This window comes from Apus apus, chromosome Z, assembly GCF_020740795.1.
Source record: "Apus apus isolate bApuApu2 chromosome Z, bApuApu2.pri.cur, whole genome shotgun sequence".
Lineage (NCBI taxonomy): Eukaryota > Metazoa > Chordata > Aves > Apodiformes > Apodidae > Apus > Apus apus.
The window spans coordinates 4,344,951-4,353,616 of record NC_067312.1 but is presented as its reverse complement, the minus strand read 5'-3'; positions in this window follow the sequence as shown (position 1 = coordinate 4,353,616).

The window sequence follows — 8,666 nt, the reverse complement described above, 5'->3', positions numbered from 1 at the left end:
ATTCTTTTAGATAGGAGGGGAGTTCCCCTATTCCTCAAATCAGTGTGGGTAAAGAAAGAACCCATATCATACTGTTTTGTTTTGTTGAAAAAAAATATTCCATAAATTACCTGTACAGGTAGAAAGAAACATTAAAACTGCCCTAAAAGAACATAGTAACTTTCAATTTTCCTTAGCTTGGTTTGCATAGAAAAGAAAAGTTTTGAATAAAATCTGATATTTTCTCATAAAAATTTTACCTTTATGCACTTTAATATTTTATTAGGTAAAGCAGTAGACAATATTTTTTTTTCTTGTTTTTGTTCTGGTTTGTGTTTTGGTTTGGTTTGGTTTTGTTGGGGTTTTTTGTTTGGTTTTGGTTTTGTTTTTTGGGTTTTTTTTTCAAAGCAATGTGAGCGCTTTTTCTGATTCTTGGGCTGCCCTAATTACTTGGTTCTTGCCCAGCTCCTTCTGTCTCCTTGAGTGGACATATCTCAGTTTCTGTCTACGTAAATCAGCATTAAGTATTAATCAGTATTAAGAAGACAATATTAATGCAAAATCTGTTTTCCAAAGCCCCAGTTACATATACTTCACAGCTTCTCTTTGTTCTCTTGTCCTGTGTTGTACCACTCACCCACCAGTTGGTAAGAAAAGTATCCTGTTCCAGGCCAGAATCTCTGTATGTTCCTACATGTACAAGTCCCACTTACAGGAGATGTCCTGAGTTTAAATATTTGAGAGGTCATGGCAGTCTGGTGAGGTTCCCACTGATTGGAAAAAAGGGAGCATAGCCCCTATTTTTAAAAAGAGGAAAAAGGAAGACCCAGGAACTACTGGCCTGTAGTCAGTCTCACCTTTGTGCCTGGCAAGGTCATGGGGGAAGGGGAGGCCATCCAGAGGGACCCTGACAGGCTGGAGAGCTGGGCCAGTGCCAACCTCATGAAGTTCAACAAGGCCAAGTGCAGGGTCCTGCACCTGGGTCAGTGCAACCCCAGGCACAAATCCAGGCTGCGGGGAGAATGGCTGGAGAGCAGTCCTGAGGAGAAACACTTGGGGTGGTAGTTGATGAGAAGCTCAACATCACCCACCAGTGTGTGCTGAACCCCAGAGAGCCACTTGTGTCCTGGGCTGCATCAAAAGAAGTGTGGCCAGCAGGGCCAGGGAGGGGATTCTGCCCCTCTGCTCTGCTCTGGTGAGACCCCACCTGGAATACTGTGTGCAGCTCTGGTGCCCTCAGCACAAGAAAGACATGGAGCTGTTGGAGTCCAGAGAAGGGCCATGGAGATGATCAAAGGCCTGGAGCAGCTCTGCTCTGGAGACAGGCTGAGAGAGTTGGAGCTGTTCAGCCTGGAGATGAGAAGGCTCCAGGGAGACCTTAGAGCACATTCCAGTGCCTGAAGGGGCTCCAGCAAAGCTGGGGAGGGGCTTTTCATCAGAGAAGACAGTGATAGGACAAGGGGTAATAGTTTTAAACTGAGATGGGAGAGTTTAAGGTTAGATATTAGGAAGAAATTCTTCACCCTAAGGGTGGTGAGGAACTGGGATGGGTTGCCCAGGGAGGTTGTTGATGCCCCATCCCTGGAGGTTTTTAAGACCAGGTTGGGTGAGGTTTTGTGCTACCTGGTCTAGTGGTTCCCTGCTCATGGCAGGGGGGTTGGAACTTGATGATCTTTAAGGTTCCTACCAACCTTAAAGATTCTATGATTCTAAATTCATCTGAGCATAATTGATTAGTTGAAATGGGATTCAGATCACAGACTGAGACACTGATGTCTAGGTGTGTACAAATGAGGTAAGTATCTGAGTTCTCTGTACAAACCAAAGCTTAACTCATTTGACTAAATGTAGGTGCCAGTTGCTGTCTGCGACTTCTAAGATGCAACATTAGTTGTTTATCTAGAGCAACATGTATCTCCTATATGTCCTGGATCATATCTGCCAGCCCCAGGGAATGTCTCAAATACTTTAGGGCATGCCAGATGGCACAAAAGGCCAGTGTTTTGGTAACTGAATCAAATCTCTCAGCAGCACAATAGGCTGAATGGGATTGATCAGGCAACCAGTGCAGACATACAAAGAGATGAGTTTTGCACCAGCATCTATTGACTCCCTCTCCACTGACTTTAGTTTAAGGTACTGATTGCTTAGACACCTAACTCACATGTATACACCTTCACATGAATACCTAAATCAAAGCATTTCAATCTCTGAGCCATTCTCTCTACTTTGAGTCCTCCTGAGCTGGTAACTCCTCCACTTCTTTCTGTGCCACTCTTGGGTTTTAAGCTGCTGCTGATTTTACATTATTTTTTTAGTGTAAGCTCTTAAAAATGTTCACTTTTCCAAGATATTACAGCAAATCTGTAACCTTGTTCTGATTCAGAAACAGCACTAACCTCACCATTCCCTGACTTCTCAACTCTCCCAGACTGCAGTATTGAATTTGGCAGCTTTGTTTCCTCTGTGTGCTTGCACATCTTTTTGGTTTCTCAGAGTAAAAATGTCTGCCTTTTACAGCTCATTCATGTGGACCATGAGTTAGACCTGGGTATTAGCAGGTTTAACCAGACAGAGGTTGAGATGATTATTTTTGTCTTCTATGCCATGACTTGCTTGGGACTAGTTTTTGTTTTGTGTGTTCAAGATCAATTTGTATTTATTCTTCTAGGACTCTCATTGAGGCATATATTTTGGCTCTTTGTCTCTTTGCCTTCTTTTTTCTGGAGGAAATGGAATACCATCTCACTGACAAGTAGTACCAGAGAGTCCAAAAACCAAATGCACACTTCTGTGAATGTTGTGATGTAAAAGAGCTGCAAAGCTATATCCAGTATTGCAGATACATCCTCCTCAGAGTCTTTAGCAGAGTAATGACACTAATACTTCCTTACCTTTACCATAGAAACATTGCCATGCCCCAGTTAAGCTCCTACAAGATTTTAGATCCTGCTGCTTCTTTCCACAACTGCACAGGAAAACAGGCATTAGAAGTCCTGGCTGGGAGTTGCTCTGAGTCACTCATCACTGTCTCTAGCTTAACACTTTTGTATGTATGTAAATCCACCTACATCATGCATAGCCCACAGAAGCAATATGACAGAAGCTGTTGCAGGTCACAATCACAACCCCATCTGTTTGCAAGTGAGAGTCACTGAATACATTTTAAATAGAATACAAACAAAATCAAGGAAACATTGCAACTAGTTCATAGACTCACAGACTGGTTTGAGTTGGAAGGAGACCTAAAGATCACCTACTTCCAACCGTCCTGCGTGGGAAGGGCCACCTCCCACTAGATCAAGTTGCTCCAAGCCCCATCCAGCTTGGCCTTGAGCTCTTCCAGGGATGGGGCAGCCTCAGCTTCTCTGGGCAACCTGGGCCAGTGTCTCACCACCCTCACTGCAAGGAATTTCTTCCTGAGAACCATCTACCCTGTTTCACTTTGAAACCCTGTTTCATACTGTCTTGTCACTCCATGCCCTTGTAAAAAATCGCTTCCCTAGCTTTTCGGCAGGCCCCCTTCAGGTAGTGGAAGGCTGCTAGAAGTTCTCCCTGGAGCCTTCTCTTCTCCAGGCTGAAAACTCCCAACTCTCTCAGCCTGTCTCCAGAGCAGAGCTGCTCCAGTCCTCTTATCATCTCTGTGGCCTGTTCTGGATTTGCTCCAACAGCTTCATGTCTTTCCTGTGTTGGAGACCCCAGAACTGGGCCCAGTACCGCATGTAGGGTCTCACAGGTGCAGAGCAGAGGAGGACAATCCCCTCCTGGCCCTGCTGACCACTCTGCTGGTGATGCAGCCCAAGGCACAGTTGGTTTCTGGGCTGACAGTGCACAGTGCCCCCTCAATTACTTAGCTGACGTATTATAAATTGAAAACTTCATCTACTCTTATGTCTTCCAACACTTCTCCAAACATAGAATTGTTATAGCAAAAAGCTTCCCAGAAATATACTGAAATTATTATTGCCTTGAGGATTTATAAAGCAACCTTCTTCTAATCTTAAGTGGTTTTGAGTCTTTGATACGTCAAGACATCAAAGGTGCTCCATAAAATGGTAACTCAATTCACCTGTCTTGTGTCTAGAAAAAACTTCTGGCCAGCTATCCATGCCGAGAACATGATACGGAGAAAGAGGCTACACAGAGTGGCCTAAACGTAGCATACAGCATCATTGCCTCCAACGGACACCTGGTAAGATTTCTAGGGATGTTACTATGCCTAACACAAAAAAGGTGTGCCCTTTTCAGGGAATGGGAACCTTTTGAAATGAAAATGGATAAAACCCATTTTCAGTGTGACTTCCGTGTACCTTACTGAACCTGCAACATCATATGTAATGAGAAGTATAAAGTTGTTTTCTCATCCAGAAAACACTGCACACTGAAAATATGAAAATAAACTACTCAACTGGAGGAAACTAAAGACAACATGAAAAGATATGGAAGTCTTAAGCCAAACTGGCTTGTTTGTAAAAGATTTCATGGTTATCTACCAAGAAATATTTACCAAGTATATAGTTGATGCAATATTCTGTTAGAGTTTACAGCCACACGGAAGAAAGCCAAGTCAACTCTTAGCATTGCTGGAAGTACTGTGATGTGTGAAAAAAGGATACATAACATCACTGAAGATGGAGTCAGTTAAATTATAACACTTTGATTACTGAAAGGAGAGGTTTTTTTGATTATGAGGAATCCCAAACAGGAGTCTACGAAACCAGTATCATGGCTAAATACGGGCAAGGATGTCAGAGGCCTGGTTAGCGTGGATGTCACAGAGACAAAAAAAAGGGAAAGCAAAGAAAAGAGACACCTGAAGTGCAAGGATGCCTCAGAAAATGAACTGAAGTAGAGCAGGAGAGGGACCATTTCCTTAAAAATTATTCAAAGTACACTAATAATCAGACATCTGGGAAATAGATGAACTGCTAGACATTACTACTGGGATACTGTAAGGCAAGCCATGCAGTACTTCAGAAATCAGAACGTCCCAAACCATTTCATTTCAGACTGCAATCCCAGCTTTTTGGAAGAGAACTATGTTATTTATATGAGAGTGGGAATTTGGTCACATCACCTCGTCTATGTACTTAAGCTATCAACTTGACAGATGAAATTGCTAAGCTACTCATAAAAAAAAATTCAGAGAAGAGAATATTGGATTGTAGAGACTTTCCCATAACTGTAGTTGGACATTTTGGTAGGCTTGACTTTTTTCCCCAGGACTTGCCACAGACTGTGAAGTAAGCTAAATGTCTTGACCAGGTAAAAACTCAACCATGTAACATGGTAATGGGGAGCAAAACTATTTCATGCAAGCTACAAATTAATTCATTCCCATCAGCCCAAGACAAAACCAACAGGCAGTGTAAAAGAATTAAACGTATTTTTATGTGAGGCATGATGAGCAGGACACTGAAAGTGCAGTTTTTTACTGGCTTCAAATTACTTGAGAAAAACCACCCCAGTCAGGATGTATCCTTCTCTCATGGTAAAAATTCACACTTAACTCTACTGCAAGGTACATTGGACCATTCATTGATACTAAGGAAGGAAAAAACAGTCATCCAAACCTTGGAGAATTGTATCTTGCATCTAAAGTTAGAACATATTCAAATCATGTAGTACTTATTTTATTGTAAATTTATTATTTACACATACACAATCACAGACCTCATTTGATAACACATTTAATAGGCATGTTAAATGCAGTTGTTGGGATGTTATAAAGTTGTCCCAGTGTTGTCATTATAATGTCAGGAAAAATCCCTGAAATTAGGACTTTGACAGTCCGGTAAACCTCAGTCTAGTTAATGGTGATATTGGTGCCCTTCAGGTGCCTGCCACAGCTCTGCCCAATAAATGCTTATGTTGCAGCCAAGTCAGCAGCAGGATTGTCTGACCATCAGCCAGTGGCAGATCAAACTTGCCTTTCTTGGCTCTTTAACATGCAGATGGCTTCCTGTGCAATGGAGATGTTGAAGAAAGAAAACTCTTTTCAGTCCTTAATGGGATGAAACGGAGACCCTGGAGTGTAACAGGCCACAGCACAAGGACACCTGCCTGGCTGCCCTGTTACACAGACCCAGAGACATCACAAGCATTTGGAAAACACATGTTAAACAAAATGGACACAAGACTTGTACTCTCTGCCTAGGTCACAGGAAGGTATGACACTTAATTTCTTAGTAATAGCTTTTTGATTACTGGGTGAAGATCCGACAAGTCCTCTCTGTTATTGCATCAGACCCATCTATAATGAGCCATCAGAAAGAGCCTGAGAGATAGGGTACAACTAGAGAACTGGGAGAAACTGACTCTGTTCAGCTGGGTAAATTACTAGCTCTACAATGGGCTTACGAAGTTTAAGGTAGCACGAAGATTGCATCAGAAGAATAGTTTACGGGGCATTTCCTATGCAGGGACAAGGAGAGGCCACCGGGTTGGTCAAAGGATGGCCCTCTCTTAGATACTTCTGGCATTTGCAAATATAAGGAATTATAACTGCCTGCTTACATGCAGAACTTGAAATAAACAGAAAACAAAATTCTGTCATTGCTATGAGAATAATATTTTAGACCCACGTTGCAAAAGTTATTGTGTCCAATATGGAAAAGAACAGTCTTTTCTCTGGTTCAGAGAGAGTGTACAATCCAGCCATTCATAATGTTAAAGGTTAAAACACCAAAAAAAAATCATCATTAGAGTTATCTGTTTTGATCAGGTTATAAAAACTACTGCTGAGGCTTCATTTTATATTTTTTAAGTCTGCAAAAATGCGTGGTTTTGTCCGTTGGTTTATCCTTCCTCTTTCCTTGTTGTAATTTTATAGTCATAGAAAAGAAAGCTGGAACTTTACTTTCCACAGCGGCCTTCAGCTCATTTTAACACTGACTTTGTTCCATTCTTTCATACTCATGGTGATGTGAAATTTGATCCCTAATCCCATTGCAAAGACTTTTTGCATCAAACATATCATCATCAACCACAAATCTCCAAAGGGACTCAGGAAAGAAACAAATTAATAAATAAGCAGAAGACACTCTGGCAGATAAAAAGTGATGAGGAAAAGATCAGACAGTGTATAGCAGAACATTTACTGTAGTTTGTTCTCCCTAAAGGTGCATGTAAGGGTGACGAGGGAAGGCAATCAGATGTAGCATCAAAAATGATTTCTGTTTGCTAGAGACAGAAAGACTGGGAAATTGGTTCCTCAGCAAAAGTGTGCAATATTCTGACTTCTGACTTATGGTAGAGCTTATTTCCTTCACTAATACTGATGGATGCTGGGTCCTTGTTTTCCTGCTTGTGCACTTCTGAGAAGCAGATGGACTTAAGAGATTAATAGTGGCACCTGAAGCACTGAAACTTGGATATTAATGAAAATGAAAACTCTAGACTCAAAACCAAACACATTGCATCTGTATTATTAATTTATATTCCCTCCTCTGGAATTCCTGAATTTAATTTTTATTACATTATTCACAACTCCTATGCAAAAAAAGAGTGAGCCTCCCAATAATGTCATCATCTAGCTAATGTTTCTCATGAGGGTGTAAGCGGAGGGAAGGAGAGTTGTTGAAAGTCCACCATGTCCGTGTCTGGGAAACATGAACATCAATTCAGAAGGATTGCTGAAAGCTATTATCAGCTCACTATTGCTTTATCAGTCTATGTTTTATTTTGTATGTGCATCAGCAACCATCAGGATATTCTTTCCTTACCTTGAGAGATGAGAAAACGCCAGAGGTGGGACCTGTAAAAGAAAGGAGGAACAGTCTCACTCCCTGTTCACTATGCTGAGGGTCAAACATCAAACCAATTTGCCATGGCCTACAGAGTTACCATACAGTCACCATCCTCGTGTATGCCCTTACCCTGCTGCTGGTCTTGAGTTAGACAGCAATGACAGGCATGAACATAAGTTATCTTCTATTGCATGTGGGGTAAAAATGTACAAACAGAAAATAACCGCAGCTCAGCTGACCCACAGAAACTTGTTAAACTGTGGTTGCTTCCTTAAACATCCGACTCATAGAACTTAACCAAGATATAAATTTCTTGGTTATAGTTTTCTCATGTCACCAAGAAGTTGGCTCCAGCTTCTAAGTTTTACAACAGATCTACAGTTCTCCAGCTAGAATCTACCTTCAGCGTTTTCTGCCTGAAGATGTTTATATCCACAACACAAAGAATTCTGCCCCAACAGATTTTCCAAATATGATAACAAAAACAATAAATACATCAAGTTCAAAATGTATTGCTTTCTTTCAAAGTCCAGATGAACTTCGGTCATCAAATGCAGCACTGATGTTGTGGAGCAACAGTCTCACTAAGTCCTATAATTTGATACTAGATTGAATTAATCTTTATGGTCTTTCTCTAAATAAAGTAACAGTATGGATTTGAAAAAGGTTTGGGTGGAATCTGAATGTGTTCCTCTCCATTTTGTTGTTTTATAAAAAATGAGATTTCATTCCACTTGTCCATCTATTCCTTAGCTTAATTGTTTAATTCTCTTGCAAGGATGTAATTAAAGTGACTTTTGCAAGTCAGAACTCACGATGACTTCTTTTACCTAGCACAGCAAGGAAGAGATCATCTTGGCCATTTCTCCTGGAAGTTTATAACAAAAATAATGTTATTTTTTTTAGACAGAAGTTGCATAAAATAATTTTGTAAGTGTG